General features: G+C 37.3%; 1 protein-coding gene across 3 annotated transcripts in view; it reads left to right on the top strand.

Annotated features, from left to right (window-relative positions):
• The window catches only part of LOC131427652 (protein disks lost), an 828,850-nt gene that overhangs the window by 71,463 nt on the left and 735,410 nt on the right, over window positions 1–21,977 (top strand). For all 3 annotated transcript variants that reach the window (XM_058591040.1, XM_058591038.1, XM_058591039.1), the window contains exon 2: window positions 21,001–21,047. The gene's annotated coding sequence lies outside the window, so the exon portion shown is untranslated. The remainder of the gene's footprint in view (window positions 1–21,000; window positions 21,048–21,977) is intronic.

Raw genomic sequence — 21,977 nt, 5'->3', positions numbered from 1 at the left:
ATGCCGAAAAACGATGTTTGAAGCCGTTGTGAAATCCAGGATGGTTGATTTCCGGTCTCTCGTTATCGTTTTTCTTGATTTTGTTATATTTTGTTTGGGTAGGTGAGAAACAAAGACATAGTCCTATGTCAAAAATGGGAGTAAACGCAAGTAGTTAAATTTTTATTTAGAATATCCCAGGTGAGACAAAATGAGTCACTGATCGATTTAAAAAAAAGTATCTCCTACAACGTTTGAAATATTTCTCAATACATGGAACTGCTCTTCCAATTGAGCAACCAGGGAAGCCTGGATAAGCAAAATTTCGGAAGCTACTCTATTGAACAAAACGAAAGTGAGATTCTATAATTCTCCGTTGTAAATTTACAAAGCAAATCTCATTAACAGTGTGATGCTGTCACCTGGATGTTGGACTTGTCAACTGGTAATATACTTGAAGCCTGTGGTTTTTCATATTACTTTTGTGACTTTTTCCGTTATAGATCACAGACGCAGAAGTTGGTACGTTTGAAATGATACGCTGTCAGGTTTTTGACCACAACATTTTGTAAAAACCGAAAAAATTAATTTATCTCAGGATATCACATTTGCATTTCTTGTACCCCCTTGGTGAAGCTCGTTCGTTCATTCGCTCACCGTTTGTCCCTAGTAGCAGCTGCCTGGCACAGATGAGTGAGTTCCCAAAACTTCCAAGCCATACCATTAATTACACCCTTCAGTGATTTTCGATTAGCACGGCATAATTCATCATCCAGAAAATCATATGTCACTACAATACACTAGGCTCGGTGGCCGAAGGTGGCAGCAGTTCGGCGTCGGGTTCGTGAATGGCAAAAAAAAAACAATCCATGGAATTTAAAATTTAAAAACCCCATTTACCATATGCTTCCGCTGGCTGTTTAAAAGTCCCGTTCCGGACCGAAACTGCTAGTAAATTATTGCAGCCAGAGTGCCGGAAGGAGTTTTCGTTCCATTTGTTTGCATTAATATCCTAACGTTTCCAAAATGCCCCTGCTTTGCTGCTTGTATTTCCTTCTTTTTTTTTTATTCCTGCTGTCCTGGCCTCAGTATCCGTAAGGCCAATGGCAACGGTCGATTAGCCTTTGCGTGAGTATGTTTAAGGAATAAAAAACTAGCCATAAATACGAAATCGTCAGCTGTTTTGCTTCCTGCCGAGTGCTGAGAATTTTCGGGGGCACGAGGGGTGCCATAGAAAGTGTCTTATATTTTCCATTTTACGAGCAGGAATTCCTGTGACTTACCGTCATCGACTGGATTGGGCTTCGAAACGTGTCTGATAGAGGTCTCCGTGCCACAGCCTGGTAATTCAAACTCCCGAGACACTTTTTAGGTAAAGGGAATATGTTTTCAACTTCATCGCTTCGATGCGAGCATCAAGTGAATATCCTAGGCCCTTTTGCTTACTCGGAGTTTTTCGTTTGTGTTCGAAAAGGGAAGAAATCCAAGTGTATCCAAGTTCGTTCGAAGGAAATTTTGGTGTACCTTCCGGGGCGAACTGTTTAGATAGTTTTCAATACATCAATGAAAAAGGGGAGTTTCTCAGTCGGAAGCCTTCCTTGCAATCAATGCATAATGTGTGTGTGTGTGCTCTGCCTACATTCCCCGGGCTTGGGATATTAATCCTGCTCTGGGTTTCTGGAACGGTGACGAAGGTTAGGATTCACCACTAGCTTTGTTTTGGTGGTGGAAAGAGTCCGGATTAAATTTCCATCAGGCAGTACCCAAGTAATGGTTTCAGCCATAGACTTAACATCGCTGAACTTTGAACTGAACTGGGTCGAACGGGAAAGGCGAACCGATATTAATAAAGCATGCAGTCTGGTGGCCATTTGTTCCACATCGGTACTTAATCAATGAAGATTTAAAGCGGTTGTAAAACTGCTACCCACAAAACATGACGCGTTTATTTTTCGTGTTGCGCAGAGAAGTGGGTGGGCGAGGGTCGGAGCAAGGGTGGGTGTTAAATCTTCTTACTATGGTGCCTTGCTGCCCAGACAAAGTGCGATGTAACTGATACGGATCCCATCCCCATGTGAAACGAGCGAGGAAAGTGGGTCTTCTTACTTACTTTGTGGCGCGCTGCAACGGGAGAAAGAACACGCCGGTTGAGGCAATGAACAACAAACGAAAATGTGATAAATTTTATTTTCACTTGTGAATCAAGCCGCCTGTCAGACTGTTTCCAGCGTGTGGTTGAGTAATGATAGCGAAAGAGCGATTAAAGGTAATGCAAATTCCCAGAATTTAAAAAATGCACCGATCCGTTATTCTGAGCGGGTCGCGGGATGCAGCTGACCTTGGTCTTTGTCGTACGGTCGTTCTGCTGAATTCAATTTACGACTGAATCATCTTAGGTACTCAAGAAGTATGTACATCAGTGCTTGGCATCAGTCGAATTATTGTCGTAAGATATATTACTATAAAACATCGTAATAACGTTTGAGTCGTATTTGGATGAAAAAAACATTCTCATCGACGCATTGATAGTACTATTTTCGAGTTATAACGCAATTAAAATACTCAAACAATTACTAATAGAAATTCTCAAAATGTTCACTTAGAGAGAAGTTAAAAAAAACTATAAATATAAAATGCTTAAATAATTCTTATACAAATTCCGGAATCTGCATCTCAGCCGAGAAAAGTGTAGAGATCCAGCAAAAAGCAATAGCTAAGTCTTGGCATTACATTCCTCTTGTGGAATTCGGCCTTTCTGTTTCAACTGACTTCGCAGCCGATTCTTAGCGTAACAGATCGGCTGAAAAGTTCGTATCGTTTCTATTAGAGGGCGCCACTAGAATTAAATCCATACCATTTTCAGTTAGTACCAACCTTAAAAAGATACGTGTATAAATTTGACAGCTGTCTGATTATTAGTTTGTGAGATATTGCATTTTGAGGGAAGCTACTTTTGTTATTGTGAAAAAAATGGAAAAAAAGGAATTTCATGTGTTGATGAAACACTACTTTTTGATGAAAAAAAAGTACCGCCGATACCAAAAAAATGGCTTGATGAGTGTTATCCAGACTCTGCACCGGGCGAAGCAACAATTCGTAAGTGGTTTGCAAAATTTCGTACTGGTCATATGAGCACCGAAGACGATGAACGCAGTAGACGTCCAAAAGAGGCTGTTACCGATGAAAACGTGAAAAAAATCCACAAAATGATTTTCAATGACCGTAAAGTGAAGTTGATCGAGATAGCTGACACCCTAAAGATATCAAAGGAACGTGTTGGACATATTATTCACGAATATTTGAATATGAGAAAGCTTTGTGCAAAATTGGTGCCGCGTGAGCTCACAATCGATCAAAAGCAACAACGAATTGATGATTCTGAGCAGTGTTTGGAGCTGTTATATCGAAATACAACCGATTTTTTTCGTCGATATATAACAATGTACGAAACATGGCTCCATCACTTCACTCCGGAGTCCAATCGACAGTCAGCTGAGTGGACTGCACGCAATGAACCGAACCCAAAGCGTGGAAAGACTCAACAATCGGCCGGTAAGGTTATGGCGTCTGTATTTTGGGATTCGCATGGTATAATTTTCATCGACTACCTTGAAAAGGGAAAAAACCATCAACAGTGACTATTATATAGCGTTATTAGAGCGTTTGAAAGACGAAATTTCAAAAAAACGGCCTCATTTGAAGAAGAAAAAAGTTTTGTTTCATCAAGACAATGCACCGTGTCAAAAGTCGATGAAAACTATGCTGAAATTGAACGATTGGGCTTCGAATTGCTCCCTCATCCACCGTATTCTCCAGATTTGGCCCCAGTGACTTTTTCCTGTTCTCAGACCTCAAGAGAATGCTCGCTGGTAAAAAATTTAGAAGCAATGAAGAGGTAATCGGTGAAACTGAGGCCTATTTTGAGGCAAAGGACAAATCGTACTACAAAAATGGTATCGAAAAGTTGGAAGATCGCTATAATCGCTGTATCGCCTCTGATGGCAATTATGTTGAATAATAAAAACGAATTTTGGCAAAAAAATGTGTGTTTCTATTAAACGATACGAACTTTTCAGCCGAACTGTTACAGAATCATTGCATGATTTGCAATCCTACTGACACTAAGCATCCTTCCAGGTCGGGGCTCGAACATACGACAACTGGCTTGTGAGCCAAGCGTCCTATGCATTAAATCGCCAACTCCAGCACCACGCTCCCAAATCGTGGAAATTTATTTTCAAATTTTCAAACATAATCATCCGTCTGAGACCACCATAAAGAACGTAATTACCTAAATTTACGTATTTGGAGCAAAGATAACCTACACGTCGTTTAAGAATTGCCGATGCATCCCGATAAATGTACATTTTGGTGCGATCTATTGGACGGTGGAATCATCGGTCTTTATTCCTTTAAAAATGAGGAAGGACGACGCGTTACCGTGAATGGAAATCGATACAGAACCATGATGAATGAATTTTTGCTTGCCAAATCTTCAAGATATGGATGCGGACGAAATGTGGTTCCAACAGGATGGTGCCACTTGTCATACTGCGGCCGAAACAATCGACTTAATGGAAGAACATTTCAATGATAACATCATTTCGAGAAATGGATGTGATTTGACGCGACTCGTATATTTTTCGTGGGGATTCGCAATGTCATTTGTTTTTGTGGATAAACCAGCAACGATTGATGCTGGTCGTCAAATGGTGAGATAACTAAGTCCTCACAAGTCCCTATCTCATGCCTCCCCGAGCGTCTATGATGACATTTGGTCAATAGAACGGCGTCGACTGGGTGCTATCGTCTTCTGCGTTAGTAGCAGAATGAGAGGGTGCGAAATGGCTTGTAGTTGGAAGCTCATCCTAAAGTGCAATATTTATGGTAGTATATTGCCACATGTGGTTCTGTTGTTTGTTGCATTATTTGTTATATGATGAATTAAATTATATTACATTGTATTTTATATTGTTGTTATTATTATTATTATTGTTAGTATTATTATTAGTATTATTATTATTATTACTATTATTATAATTATTATTATGATTAACAAAAAAATATTGTATTTCCTGCAGTAGTGCGACGAAAGAATAGCATAACTTACACTGCGACATCAACTGTTATACATTGTATCATAGCATATTATTTCATATAGTATCTTCTGTTGTTATATTATGTTGTATGGTATTATACTGCATTGCATTATATCATATTATATTGTATTATATTATATTATAAGTATATGTATTGTGTTATATTGTATTATGTTATAGTAAATTGTTAGAATATATTGTATAATGTTATATTATATTGTGCTTTATTATATTATATAATACTGAGTTATATTATGTTATATCACAGAGAACAGATATCCAACAGACATTCATACGTGCAAAGTCGTGTACAACGGTGATTTTTAACGGATTTTCACTTGTATGCTTTACACAGCTTTTTAAAAAAGTTTGTACTAGCTTGGTAGTATACTGTATTGCATTAAATTATGTTATATTATATATTATATATTATGATATATTGTGTTATGTTTATTGAATTATATCATATTATATTGTTTTGTATTGCATTAGTATGTGATATATTATATCGTACTGTATTATATAATATTTTTCATATAAACTTATATTATATTATATAATAACTATTTGTATTCTTTTATATTGTATTATGTTATATTATATTGTGCTATATTATATTATACTGTACTGTGTTATATTATGTTATATTATATTATTTTATATTATGTTACATCACAGAGAACAGATATCCTAAAGACATTCATACGTGCGAAGTCGTGTGCAACGGTGATTTTTAACGGTTTTTCACTTGTATGCTTTACACAACTTTTTAAAAAAGTTTGTACTAGCTTGGATGTCTGTTCTCTGTAATTATATTATATTATATCATGTTATATTGGATTATATTATGTTATATTATATTATATTAGTTTATATTGTGTTGCATTATATTATATTTTTCTATATTATATTGTATATTATATTTTTTATATTGTATATTTATTATATTGTATTATGCTCAAGTATATCGACAACGGGGAGGGGCAGGGAGTGCATTAGGGTATCTTACAAGTGAATGACTGGATGATGGAGTGGATTGCCTACCTGAGTCACGCGGGGGAAGCTTTGTGTTTTTCCCTGAAGATCTGAAATGAGTAAGACGCACCCTTCTAACAAACAAACCATCAGGCGGGTTTAAGCTGGTACAGCGAAATTCTTTATTACATGGCCGGATGTTCTTACTGGAAGGCGCCGGGTGCTCAAAACCCATTTTGGCCTTCTTAACAGCAATTATTTAAAAGCTATCTGATAATCAAATTCGGATCTACTGTAAGTCTACCCGCATACATTGGTAATGCCTTGAACTGATGGTGGCTTCAAACATACATACATACATACATACATACATACATATAAAACCAACAACGATTGATGCTTTGGAAACCAATATACAACGTGTCATTGCTGAAATACGCCTTCAAATGCCTGAAAAAGTGGTCGAAAATTGGACTTCCAGACAGTGTTGGGGATTGCCGAAAATTTGACAGAAGCTGCTCGATATTTTTCTATATTGTATACCACATTCTCAATCCGGTAGAAGATGTTACAAGAACTCGAGTCTCTCAATGCATGAACCGTGCGAGAAGTTTTCTACATTTCTTCGCTCCACTTCATACTCTGAGTATTGCACGGCCCTTAAAAAATTATAATCTGATAATTATCGGTACTGTGTGGAATTTACCAAGAGACCAAATATCGCAAGTTGACAATTATCGAAGAAAATTGAATCGATGGTTCGACTTGGTTATTCTCATACTAGGTTGCAATTTTTTAAAACAACTTATACAAAGGTTATATGCTCATAGTTAGAATAAGCGGCAATAGTAAAATGATTATATCACAATTATCCACTGCCCATATAGAATCGGATAGCGAAATGAGAATAAACGACCGTTTGTTGCTTCAGAGAGAATCTCCACAGCAGCGCACTAACCGGTGATGCTCAGGAGAAACTCGCTCTCGCACTGGTGTCTATTCTATGTTAAATGAAACATGCCGGTTTTTTGTTGCTGCCATGATATCCGTCTCTCCTTGATGGTACTGATTGAATCGTGTGAGGAGTTGCTAGAGAGCATTCATTGATACGATAAAAGCCATCCTTGCCTCCAGATCGACCTTAGTGAAAAATAGTCGTAGCGGCCATATACCCGAAATTATATTCAAATATATCTACAAAATAAAAAAATGTCCATTTCATAATTTGGCATGAGTATTGTTCAAACTTCAAATCAGCAAGCTCTTTAAAAAAAAAAACTCTTTATTGATATCAAAAATATTTCTGCTATTGACAAAAGCACTTCCCATTTCAGCGTTTCCAGTTAGTTTTTGACCACTTTTGCGACGTGAGGCCGAGCATTGTCGTGTTGGAGGATGACTTTGTCATGCCGCTCTTGACATTGTGGCCACTTTTCTTTGAGCGCGCGACTAAGGCGCATCAGTTGCGTTCGGTAGCGATCTACTGTGATGGTTTCACCCGATTTTAAGAGCTCGTAGTAAATCACACCGAGCTGATCCCACCAAATATAAATCATAACCTTGGTGCCGTAAAAATTCGGGTTTGCCTTCGACGGAATAGCATGCCCGGGCTTTTCCCATGATTTTCTGCGTCCAGCACTATCGTATCGAACCCACTTTTCATCACCGGTTACGATTCGATATAAAAACCCTTTACGATTTTGTCTTTGAAGCAGTTGCTCGGTTTCAACTCGTACGGCACCCAGTTTCCTTTTTTCTGCTTCATGCCCAGGGCCTTGAGACATTTTGAAATGGCTTGCTGACTCACTCCCAACGATTCGGCAAGCTCTTCTTGGGTTTGGCACGAATCTTCATCAAGCAATGCTTCTAGTTGTTCATCATTGAAGATTTTTTCTCTTCCACCACCATGTTTGTCTTCGACATCGAAATCACCATTTTTAAAACGTTGAAACCACTTCCGACACATTCTTTCACTTAGAGCAGCATCACCGTAAGTTTTCTGAGAGCATTCGATGCGCTTCAGCTGCATTTTTTTCGAATTGTAACAGAAAAGTTAAACTTCCCGCAAATGGCGAGAATTGGGCACATAAACAGACATTTTCTAGCGTGAATAATACGAAAACAAGAACAAACTGTCACTGAAACGGCGATGACAATTCGTTAGGCCAGCCTCAGTCGGTACAGTCTACGGCGGATGCAAAGTTGTACACCTGATACATCCAATAGAAAATTAACTTTGGTATACCATTCTGTCGAAACATAAATAATTAAAAACTTGTTTTAATCCACCTAGTAGTGTAATGATGCCTTTCGCATATCTCTCATATTCTCATATATAAATAAGTGGAATTCTTCAAAATAATTTTCTTTGATTCTTAAAAAACAAATAGGATTGTCCATAAACTAGATTCATTTTTGAGAATATGGCTACAATATCCGGTCGTTAATCGAAAACCAGGAAAGCAGAAATTAATTTGCTTGGCCGTCTACTGACAATGACTACTGATTGGAGTATTTTTGAGGCAAGTTTAGAAATTATTTTACGTTTATTACTTCGCCACTTTTGGTGACGGTAAAAATCTTTTAATAATCTTCACCATGTAATTCCGAAACCGGAAGTCGGATCCGGATGAAATTCATGAATTCAATATGGGAATATAGACCTGAGTTTGTGCAAATCGGTCAAGGCATCGCTGAGAAGAGTGAGTGAGATCCATTTTGGAATATATAACCACTATTTCCGGTGCTTCCGGAATCGGAAACCAAGTTAGCCGAAATCGGTTTGTTTTTGTGTCTACTGATAATAGCTACCGATTGAAGTATTTTCAAGGCCAGTTTTGATATTGTTTAACGTTTTTGCCTTATATAGAAAAGCTATATAATCACTGTGAAAACCGACTTCAGTACCGAGGCCCGGAGGGCCGAGTGTCATATAACATTCGACCGAGCCGATTTTCACAAACTCAGATTCAAATGAAAGGTCTTATGGTCCCATAGTGCGCTATTAAATTTTATCTTTATCCGACTTCCGGTTTCGAAATTACAAGGTAATATGCACAAATCTATAAGAAAATGCGAACTCAATTTTCTCGGAAATTTCTCAACTGTTTTTTTACAAACTAGGAAGCAAATGAAAGGTCTTACATTTTTTTAAAAAGTCCCTGAAAAGGTGGTCCAGATCCAACTTCCGGTTCCGGTATTACAGTGCGATTAGGAAATATATTCAATTTCATGAGTATTTTTTCACAAACGATGGTGAAACGAGGTGCACATATTTAGGAAATTTTCTGGTAAATTTATCTAGTTGGCAAACCTTGTTAGTTGGTGGATATATAAATCTACTTTGGGACTACTAGTGCCCGATTTCCGCATCTGAACTCACAGGTAATAGTGAAGAAAGGCTCCAAAAACGGAACTCACGTCGATTTCTCAGCAACGGTTAAACCGATTTTCATAAATCACGATTCAAACTAATGCTCTCATTGTACTAAAAAATACTGTGCAATTTCATCCAGATCCGACTTCCGGTTCCGAAATTATAGGGCAATGAGTATCAAAACATTCAAACTGTTATACAAAATGATGCAAAATCGGTACGTGCTGGTACGGAAGAAGAAGAAAACGCACCCGCCTAGCACACAGCGTGCATGGTTGCCACATATAAATCTATATAATCTGACATAACTGTTTACAAATTGAAAAAATGATGGTACTTTATACCGAAGAATGTTTTTGATTTTGTTCAAGTTTGAAAAAAAAAATCTTGACAGAATCTTCTAGTAATGGTTTTGAAAATATAAGTAATTTGAGAAAGGCATCATTACACCACGATCCACCAAGTTTTGTTTCGTTGTTTCAAGTGACAGTATCAAATTTTTGACACACTTTACCCTATAATTCCGGAACCGAAAGTCAGATCTGCATGAAATTTGGGAGTTTTGCATGGGACCACTGACGCACCGCTTTAGATGGCCCATGCACATGGTCCAATTTTGGCACACTCTCTCCAACATATCGGCCGGTATTCCACGAATAAATGCTTTGATATTGGCTTCCAGTGCGTCAATTTTTGCTGGTTTATCCTTGTAGACATGAGCCTTAACATGGCCTCACAAGAAATAGTACAACAGTATTAAATCACACGATCTAGGTGGCCAAATTGACGTGCCCAAAACGTAAGATAAGCTGTTCACCGAAGGCGGCTCTCAATTCAGTTATTGTTTTGCGTGCCGTGTGGGTTGTGGCACCGTCTTGTTGAAACCATCAGGTATGTTCATTTGTTTAATTTTGGGCAAAAAATCGGAGATCATCACAGTAGCGTTCCGCCCATCGTCGTCTATGAAGAAGTACGGCCCGATTTTGCCACTGTCGCACAATCCATACTAAACAGTGAGGTTTTCTGATGCACTGTTAGCTCTTGCAATGCTTCTGGATGGTCTTCACTCAAGATGGGACAATTTTGCTTGTAGCCGTATCCATCCAACCAGAAATGAGTTTCGTCGTTGAACAAAATTTTTTCGATAAAAAAGTGGATAACCGAGCATGATTTTTTATAGTAAAATTCAATAATTTGCAAGCGTTGTTCGTTCGTAAGTCGATTCATGATTAAATTATATACCATACTGAACAAGTTTGACAATGAAATATGCCACGATTCACACGTGATCTATCAAAAACAATGTTGCCAAAAAGATACCTGCAAAAAATCACGCTTTTCATTAAATAAGAATGACAGTACTATCCAATTTAACCCGTTTCAACACAATTAATTGTTTAAGTCGTAATTTTACTTAAATTTTGTTTTGCATTTAATAAGGAGGTTTGCGGTTCGGAATGCGGAAGAACGTTTAACTACAGATATGTCTTATGAAGCAAATCCGGATAAACGGGTTAAATAGGCTAGTGTTATCATTCCTATTGTGTGCACTCGGTGCGTTAAAATTTGATTGTTAGATCGCATTAGATCTGCTTCAGGATTATAGATCAAATCTAAACTGAACATTGAAACAAGAACAAAATGGAATAAAGTGGTACAAAGAGTTCCGTGCTGTCATTAAAACTATATGCGATTGATTTGTTTTAGTACTGTTTCTAAAATTAATATTTTTTCTCTAAATCGAGATGTTTCACATTTTAAAATCGTAACCGGCTCTCATTCCCGTCGCATAGTCAGAAATTGCGAAAACCGTGCCACCGTGATAAGCCGCCAGCCTACGTTTGGTTGGTCGCAAATGCCGAAAATTGTTTCTCTTGAAACCATTTATGCTCGGATGCACTGGACGGTAGCTGTCCTCAGCATTCAACTGTCACTGTCACCATCCAAATGGCCGTTTTTACCTACCGCAGAAACTCGTGGTTTACACCAGCCAACAGTGATAGTGTAGTGGCTTCTGCTTTGGATGGTCAAACGGAGGATGGAGTGGAACCAATCTACCGAATGGCGTACTCAAAGTGTAATGCGACTACAAGTACATGTTACATACAAGCAATACAGTTTCACGCATACCCATTAAACCACCTCCGCTTCCCTTCGTCGCTTCTTTGTCTATTCCACCGAATGGTCAATGCTATTCCCAGCAAGCAGCACCACGCGGTTTGATGTTCAGTGTCAAGCACTCGTGTTAATGGTCCCACGCAAGGGATCAGGTGCTGTCCTTGGATATTTTTATGTGCAATTTTTTCTTCATATTTTGAACATTCAAACGCTTCATCATTCGTGCTGCCACGTTTATGCGTGCAATTTTTATTAATGTGATCATTTCATTCAAAAGGGCGCCGGACGACTGCTGTTTAAGACTGGACAACGAACGGGTTAACTGATGTATGGACAGGTTTACGATGTACCAGTAAGTACTTCAAAGGTGTCGGAACGGGGAGAGATGCATGAACATTTTAACCTTTTCGTGTTGATGCTTTTTCCCAAGAGACTTCGAAATTACATGCCCAGCGGTACTGTTCTTGATTGTAGTGATACGCACTGTGAGTTAATATGCAAGTGAGATCATATTTTTTAACACATTGTTGCGTAATCCTCGTCGGCCGAATCGGAGCCTTTTGTTTCTACTTCCTCATACGATTCTCTGCTGATTTTGAAAGCTCATCAGGGTTGAAGTATTATACGATCACAGTAAAAAATATATTCGTGGGATTGTACTAAAATGGTGTTCAAGAAAAAGTTGTAGGAAAACGATTGCACACTTTTAATAAAACATATACCGTAAGGGTTAACCTATGTTTGTGCTCAGGGCACATAACCGTTTTCACTTTTCTTTACGTTTCGTCTTAGACTCGTCAGTGCAGATCAAACTGCAAATTGCTTATTGCAAACTTGAACCGCTAGGCAGACGTAAAGATAATGCTACTTGCAAAACACTTAAATTTTATTAAATTCATTTTGGTCTTCTTTTAGCTTCTCTATTCCCGATACTTTTGGAACCGGAATTCGGTAATCGGTGTAGCCGAAGTCAGTTAAATTCGCCTAATGGATTGTAAGCCATTTCGTTAGATTCGAAATTATTGAAAATCAGTGTAGCCATCTTAGAGAAATCGTAGTACGCTCCACATAAAAATTTGGGTACCTTCCGGGATCGAAAACCGAATACCGGTAAAACTGAAATAAGTTTATTTGTGAACCCGATAAACCCGATTTATTTATGTAGAATTTTTACACTAACCATCTTGTATCACCTGAACCGGAAGTTGGATCTGATTAAAAAACAAACAATTTTTATGTGACCTTAAGACCTTCTATCTGAATGTTCGATGGACGAAATCGGTTCAGCCGTTCTACTAGCAAAATAGGAAAACAAAACAAACATAAAAAACACAAAACTCTGTAAGCCAAAACGGTTAAATTTCATAACTTCTACCCGGTGAACGATCAAAATGGTTAAAGCCGGAGTAAAATAAATGATAAAATAACAAGCAAAATGAATGACATTATTTTGATTTCATTACATATATCATCCTGTACTTCCGGAACGAGAAGTCGGATCCGAATGAAATTCAGAAACCTTATATGGGAGCCTCGACCTCTTTGTTGACAACGAATCAGGGTCATTTCGACAAAAGCCGTTTCGCCGAAAGCCATTTCGCCGAAAGGGTTATTTCGCCGAATCCTGAAATCGTATCAAAATCGTAATTAGAATTGGTTTAAAATAAAGACAAATGAAAGATAGCGTTAACGCCCATTTTGTTGACCTACAATTGTACTTCTTGAATAAAGATTGATCCTTATACTCTTGAACCTCAGCACGGAGTTCCCAAGAAAACTTGTTGACTATTAGCTACTAAGCATTAAAACAATTGCATAGGTGTAGCTACCAGGCAAATGTATGTGGTATTTTCAGTTTATTAAGTGAAAATGAAAACTCGTTTCCGTTTATTAAGAGAAAATCTAATGCGGCTACGCCACATCGTTTGGAGCGGGCAAATGAGGCGGTTACAGGTTTGTATGCAAGAGGTAGCCGTTTCCGCCGCCAAGCCATCTTGACTTCGATTATGTGGCTGCGCCAGGAGACATGACCCTTTCGGCGAAATGACTTTTTCGTCAAAATGACCCTTTCGGCGAAACGACTTCCGGCAAAATGACCTATTCGGCGAAACGACTTTCGTCGAAATGGCATTCGGCGAAACGACTTTCGGCGGAATGGCTTTCGGCGAAATGACCCGCTCTCGTTGACAACACACATACAGACACAAACACACATGGACATTAGCTCAGTACGTCGAGTTGAATCGATTGGTAGATGACACTCAGGCCTCCGGGTCTGGGAAAATTTGGAGCGACTTCTATACTTGTTTTTTTTTATAAAAGGTAAAAACCCATAGTTTTGAAAATTCGCATGACAAAAGCGTATTACTTTCAAAATCAGTATGAAAAACCGCATAACTTCTAAAAGTTGCGTTTAAAATACCGCATAATTTTGAAAATTCGCATAACTTCGTATTACTATGATAGTTTGCATGAAAAAAAGGGCAAAACTTTGGAAATAGACATGAAAACCATTACTTCGAAAATTGCACGAAAAAAGGACCAAATTTTTGAAAATTTGCATAAAATTTCGCATAACTTCGAAAAATTTGCATTTAAATAACCATATAATTTTGAAAATTCGCATGAAAAATCCGTATAACTTTGAAAGTTTGCAAAAAAATCTTAATAATTCTGAAAATTGATCTAAAAAAACCGCTTAACTTCGACAAATCGTATAAAAACCTGTTTTAATCCACCTAGTGGTGTAATGATGCCTTTCTCATATTACTCATAACTTCAAAAATATTACTGTGGAATTTGCAAAAACAACTATGTAGAAATAGGAAAGTTTTGTCTGACTTAATCTAACAAACCTGTAGCCTGTAGTTCCGGAAGTTGTATCCACAACAAATTAAGGAATTCTGTATGAAACTGTAAGACTTTTCTATTGAACCTATAAGTTTGTGAGATCTTTTTTGCAGTTTTTAATCACCATTTCCAATTCTCCCGAAACCGGACTCAGATGTTCGGAATAGCCGAAGTTGGTTCGTTTGCCAGCAACAAATAGGACCTTCAAATTGGAACAGTTTTGAGCGTAGTTAAACCTATACTCACTATCTCATGCTCTATTTCGATTGAACCAATTAAACGAAATCTAACAAACGAAACGAACCTGCGTTTCTGTTACTTCTGCATATGTAAGTCAAGCTAAACAGCTTGAATCAGCAGCATAAAACATGTAGGAGGGTAATTATAATTATTATTATTATTATTATTATTATTATTATTCTTATTACTATAATTATTTTAATTATTATTGACATCGCTACACAACTTCGTTAATTCCCAAGTAGCAATTAAAACTTGTTAAATTGGCATGTTTCACAATTGCTACAGAACGGTTATTCACGTTAGATATGTTTGACAAATGATTTTACATATTTTTGTAACAAATGTGAAAATCATTCATATTACTGCTTGTGAATCCAAATCAAAAACCCAAAAGTATAAAGTTCCGCATCGGTTTATTTAACTGATTCTACAATAAGTTCATTCGAGCAGTTTCATTTTCGGTTTCTACTTAACAAATATTACTGCTATGAAACATATCAAACAAGAAACTTGTTGCACATCATACAAGCAATTTTCAATCGTACAATCGTTGTGAGAAAAGTGAAGAAATACAATACTAGAACAATGTTTGCTACTTGGGTTCTCTCGGTCGCACTTATCATAGAATATCTAAAAAAAATTATCAACCGCTGAACCGTCTTTGACCAATATCACACACCAGTAGCAGACATCCGTAACCGTATCGATTTCTTCATAGCGTGTACGAAGTAGAACAAAGCACGCATTGTTCGTTTTGTGTTTTCTTCTTCTTTCGGTGTTAAACATATTGTCAATCTATATGGCGATTTGAAAACTTTGACACTCATCGCCCTGTAACTGCGGAACCGGAGGTCGGATCCGGATGAAATGTCACAGTAGCGTTAAAAATAATATGAGCTTTAATTCAAATTAAGATTTGTGAAAATCGGTTCAAGCATCACAGAGAAATCGGAGTTAGTGCTATTTTTGGAGTTTTTCTTCACCACTTTCGGTGCTTCCGGAACAGGAAAAGAGGGGACCAGTAGTGCCGAATTAAGTTTTTATGCTCACAAACTAACAAGCTCTGCAAACTAGAACAATTTATCAGATAGTTTTATGTGACTTGTACCTATTTTTTGACCATCATTCTTGAAAAAATATTAATGAAATTGGTAATTTTCCACTTAGCACGCTTTAGTTCCGGAATCGGAAGTCGGACCCGGATAAAATGCTCTAGAAATTTGTAGAAAACTTTAAGACCTTTCATTTAAATCTTAATTTGTGAAAATCGGTTAAGTCGTTGCAAAGAAAATTGAGTGCACACTTTTTCTCTAATTTTCACATATTACCATGGAACTCCGGAACCAGAAGTCGGATTCAAATGAAATTCAATAGCAGGCTATGGGATCGTAAGACCTTTTATTTGAATTTTAGTTTGTGAAAACCGGTTAGGCTATCTCTGAAAAAAGTGAGTGCATATGTTTTCCATTTTTTGGTACATATCATAACTATATCTCCGGAACCGGAAGTCGGGTAGGGATGAAATTCAATAGCAGGCTATGGGACTATGAGACCTTTCATTTGAATCTTAGCTTGTGAAAATCGGTTCAGTCATCTCCGAAAAGTAAGTGCATATTTCTGTTACATACATACACACATACACACACAGACATTTGCTCAGTTCGTCGAACTGAGTTGAAAGATTTACGACTCGGTTAAAAAGTTGGTTTTCACAGAGATTGCATACCCTTTCAACATGAGAAAGGCAAAAACCGCATTATATAACTACGAAAATTCGCATTAAAAAACCGCATAACTTTGAAAATCCGCATAAAAATTGTAATAGTGTTGTAAAATTCGCCTTAAAAGCCGCATAACTTCGAAAATTCGCATAATAATAGCATACTTTTTAAAATTCACCTAAAAAGGCGTATAACTTTCTAAATTTAGCATAACAAAAACTGCATAACTTCGCGTTTAAATTATCGCATAATTTTGAAAATTCTTTTATTCTAAATGAGCGTATAACTTCGAAAGTTCGTATGGGAAAAAAACCTGAAAACTTTGAAAATTGGCATAAAAAACCGCATAACTTTGAAAATTCGCAACAAAGCAAAGTTTTATTAGTTGATTTTCTGAATTCGATTGGTTAAAATTTGGTACAACTAATTGATTGTTGTTTTAACTAAACTGTCATTTTTGTTTTTCGATTAGCAGAAACGATGGTTGAAACAACTAATTTAACTGTTTGAAAAAAAAAATGCTGTCAATTAGTGGGGAAACATACCTTTCAATTTCAACAAATATTACTTTATGATCAAAAAAGAACCGGAATTTTATTAAAAAACGTGCTTAATCCACCTAGCAGTGAGATGATACCTCTTTTTTTATCAATCCGCATGTGTTTTTTGCATGAATATTCTTCGGTGTTTCAGTTTTCATGACATTATTCTAATGTCCGTCGTTTTAAGTGGCAATTTGAGATTTTAATCACTCATTACTCTGTAATGTCGAAACTGCACATAGGATCGAATTTGAATCTAAAAGTGTAACAATCGATTAAACATTCCATGATATGTCGAAGTAATTTCCACTTTAGAGTTTAGGGTAATTTAAGGTACTTCCAGAGCCGGTATTCAGGAACCAGCATAACCCAAACCAATTCGTATGGCCATATGACGAATAAATTGCAATAGTTTTGAGTCCAACTTTGAAGTTTTCCGGGATTGTCATCTCCTATATTCATCATTCTACAATTCCAGAACCGGAAGTCAGAATTTGATAAAATTGGATTTATTTTAATTTGAACTTTTGTTGCTGAAATTCGCAAAATGAGAAAACGATTGAGCTTTGAGAAACGATTCAATACTGGAACCGGAATTCGAATTTCGGTGTAGCAAAAGTTAGACACCTGAGTAGCTGTATGTATGTTTCAAAATGTTTGAAAATCAATGTAGACATCTATGAAGAATCGTAGTGCAAATTTAATTTTTGGGTGCCTTCCGAAACGAAAACTGAACACAACCAAAAATGAAATAAGTTTGTTTGGTTATCGACTATCCAAAACTGCTAACCCGATAAACCTGATTAATTTATGTGAAATAGACATTTTTATACTAATCACCCTGTATCTCCGAAACCGGAAGTTGGATCTGACAGAAAAACAAGATGTTTTATAGAATCTTAAAACTTTTCATTTGAATCTAAGATGATTCTTAGATTTCATTTGAATCTTAGATCGGTTCAGCCATTTACGAGAAAAATGAGTTACACAGTTGTAATTCCGTTTCACCTATCATCCTGTAGCTCCGGAACCAGAGGTCGGTACCAAACATAATTCGGGAGCCTTGTTTGGGAGCATACGACTTTTCATATGAATCTGAGTTTGTAGAAAACGGTTGAGTCATCTCCGAAAATTGAGTGAAATTATTGGTCACACACGCATTTGCTGATCTCGACGAACTGATTGGAATGGTATATGGCTGCTATGTTCTTCCAGCATTTATTGCTGTAAGTAGTTTAAATCAATATTAGCAATTGGAATTGCTTTCAACTCGAAAATTCTGCCATCATCTAGTTTACATATGGCATATTCGAACGATTATGTTGCCCAAAACGAACCGTGCTAAAGTTGGTCCGAGGCAAAATATCATGCTGTACACAGTCTTTTGGGTACTTAGAAACAAATGTATGTAACAGTTCGGCTGAAAAGTTCGTATCGTTTAATAGAAACACACATTTTTTTGCCAAAATTCGTTTTTATTATTCAACATAATTGCCATCAGAGGCGATACAGCGATTATTGCGATCTTCCAACTTTTCGATACCATTTTTGTAGTACGATTTGTCCTTTGCCTCAAAATAGGCCTCAGTTTCAGCGATTACCTCTTCATTGCTTCTAAATTTTTTACCAGCGAGCATTCTCTTGAGGTCTGAGAACAGGAAAAAGTTACTGGGGGCCAAATCTGGAGAATACGGTGGATGAGGGAGCAATTCGAAGCCCAATTCGTTCAATTTCAGCATAGTTTTCATCGACTTTTGACACGGTGCATTGTCTTGATGAAACAAAACTTTTTTCTTCTTCAAATGAGGCCGTTTTTTTTTTAAATTTCGTCCTTCAAACGCTCTAATAACGCTATATAATAGTCACTGCTGATGGTTTTTCCCTTTTCAAGGTAGTCGATGAAAATTATACTATGCGAATCCCAAAATACAGACGCCATAACCTTACCGGCCGATTGTTGAGTCTTTCCACGCTTTGGGTTCGGTTCATCGCTTGCAGTCCACTCAGCTGACTGTCGATTGGACTCCGGAGTGAAGTGATGGAGCCATGTTTCGTCCATTGTTATATATCGACGAAAAAAATCGGTTTTATTTCGATATAACAGCTCCAAACACTGCTCAGAATCATCAATTCGTTGTTGTTTTTGATCGATTGTGAGCTCACGCGGCACCAATTTTGCACAAAGCTTTCTCATATTCAAATATTCGTGAATAATATGTCCAACACGTTCCTTTGATATCTTTAGGGTGTCAGCTATCTCGATCAACTTCACTTTACGGCCATTGAAAATCATTTTGTGGATTTTTTTCACGTTTTCATCGGTAATAGCCTCTTTTGGACGTCCACTGCGTTCATCGTCTTCGGTGCTCATATGATCAGTACGAAATTTTGCAAACCACTTACGAATTGTTGCTTCGCCCGGTGCAGAGTCTGGATAACACTCATCAATCCATTTTTTGGTATCGGCGGCACTTTTTTTCATCAAAAAGTAGTGTTTCATCAACACACGAAATTCCTTTTTTTTCCATTTTTTTTCACAATAACAAAAGTAGCTTCACTCAAAATGCAATATCTCACAAACTATTAATCAGACAGCTGTCAAATTTATACACGTATCTTTTGAAGGTTTGTACTAACTGAAAATGGTATGGATTTGATTCTAGTGGCGCCCTCTCATAGAAACGATACGAACTTTTCAGCCGATCTGTTATATGAATAAAACAAATTGATTATTTGTTGTAATACTCTCTACGTTGATAATCATTCACGGAAGTTATTTTTTTTTGTTTAAGAGGGCAAATTCAATCGCTCATGACATAATTAGTTCTAATTTTTTATTCAATGTTTCTTCACTAGTTGTAATGTTTAGAGTGGCTGAGCCACCTTAACTAGCGGTGAGATCAATTCCTATCTGCTACCGACAGACAAGTTCACTGAACCGTACCTTTGTCTCCTAAAAATCGAGCCTACAAGGACATCGTTGAACTGCTTCTGGTGTAATTAATTGATGCAAACGCACCTGACGACGGGTAATAACCGAAGCGATGGTCAGGTGCTGCGGTGATCCTAAAGGCAACGGCAAAAAATAACCACTTTACTTATGGTGCTCTACCCCTCTTCTGATCGAACCGAACGGCAATGTTTAAAAACCGGCAATACGACGATGACGACAACGACGACGACGACGACGGCGGCGGCGGCGGCAGCGAAAACGAAGACTACAACGCAGCGATGCGTTCTGATGGCACCAGGCAGCACATAGCAGATATTCAACGCACATGTTGTCTTCCGCACTCCCCCAACTCTCTTAGTGCTTCGGCTTCTACTCGACATTCGTCCCACCCTATCTCTCTCATGCTCCAATGCGCTCTTCCGCGTCGTCCAGAGACGGTGATGGCACAGCTTGGCCAGTTACTTTGAAAATTAATGCGATTATTATTCGCCAATTTAGGGTCGCAGTCGTCGGTCGTTGTCTTGTGCTTTTCATTCATTCTAATGTTATGTGCGAATGATCGTAGAGAGAAAGACACGCTTCGTCTGGCTGAGGATGGTGGCGATGACGGCGAGGCTGATGACGATGATGGCATATGATGACGGTTTTCAACAAAGTGATGCAATGAAGAGCGGTGACGCATTACCATTACCATTCGAATGCAGAACACGCGAGACGATGGTTTCGATGCGTTTTGGCGTTAAAAGAGATGGTTTTGTAAGCTTTGATCTACCAGCAAAGCCATCGTAAAAATCGATAATCTAAATTGAACATCCTAACGACGGATCATGTTGGGATGGTGGCAGATAAGAAATGCTTTGTTTTCATTTTGTAGTCATTATTCATGAATGAATGAAAACGATATTTGAACGTTCTACCGACACTGATGAAAGTTTGAATATGGATACCCAGCTGACTTGATATGCAAATTAGCATTGGAGAGTTGCATCTACCATGGATTGTTTACATTGAAATCTCATTTCATCTGAGCAATTTCAAACAATTGTTTTTTCAGCGTTTGCTATGGAATCATACAGAATCATATATATTTTTATTTGCTACAACATAGGTTATCCCTTTTCATTTATTTCTCTTTATTCTACAGAAATGTTCCGTATTGTTCGATGAAGAATGGCTGCAAAGGCTTAAACGGTAAGTAAAAATCGGATTATCGTTTCCTGGAGTAAACTGAAAAATCAAGAATTTTCCTTTGACCTTGAAAAGCGTGAACATTTTCTAAAAATTTTGGTATTGAAACCCGCTTTGTAATATACTGAATTGTATTTCATTTTCTTTAAGTTTAATCTTCGTCCCGTGATTTATTTCGAACTGCTTAGTGACAGTTCATCATAAACTGCCAACACCGTCTAGTCGAATACGCAACGCAAATAAATCTAAAACTAAAATGTAAATAACAAACTAAAAATCGATCTAGTGAACTATAAATAACCTTCAAAAAAGGGGAAAGAGATGGAAGTCTAAGAGCTTGGAAGTCTTTGAATTTATGTAATCAACATGATAATGATAAATTAGATATTGATGGGTTTTTAACCGACCAGAACGGATATCATTTTATGCATGTTTTCTTCTACATAACAGTATAAGTACACCCAAATCTTCATTTATGACGTGTTTTTACCTTTTATATATGGGGCATTCCACGCAAAATCAGCCACCCACATTTTTTTTTCATCTAACTATTTTTTTCGGTAAAGAGCTCGAAAATATTCGACGCGTATTTTTTTATTTCAATATGGTACGGCTGAGCTGCACATGCATTCTTTCATTGCTCGAAAACAAACTTCATATTTTCAAAATGTGAAAAAAAAAATTGAAGAGTGACGAAAGCTGAATAATTTGCGATTTTGCGGAAAATTACGCCTTCGTTATTCAAAAAAGCCATAACTTCATTGGAACAACGACCAAACGACTATATTCCCCATTGTTTTCTATTTTAAAATGAACAGCAGAATCGATAATAAAACATTAGTAATTATTTCTGATTGCAAGAAACATGACGCAATAGCTGTGTATGTTTTTCTCGAAACTCCTTATCAATATTTTTCACAATATACGCAAGTG

This window comes from Malaya genurostris, chromosome 2 (genome assembly GCF_030247185.1).
Source record: "Malaya genurostris strain Urasoe2022 chromosome 2, Malgen_1.1, whole genome shotgun sequence".
Taxonomy (NCBI): Eukaryota; Metazoa; Arthropoda; class Insecta; order Diptera; family Culicidae; genus Malaya; species Malaya genurostris.
This window is presented reverse-complemented; position numbering and strand designations above follow the sequence as displayed.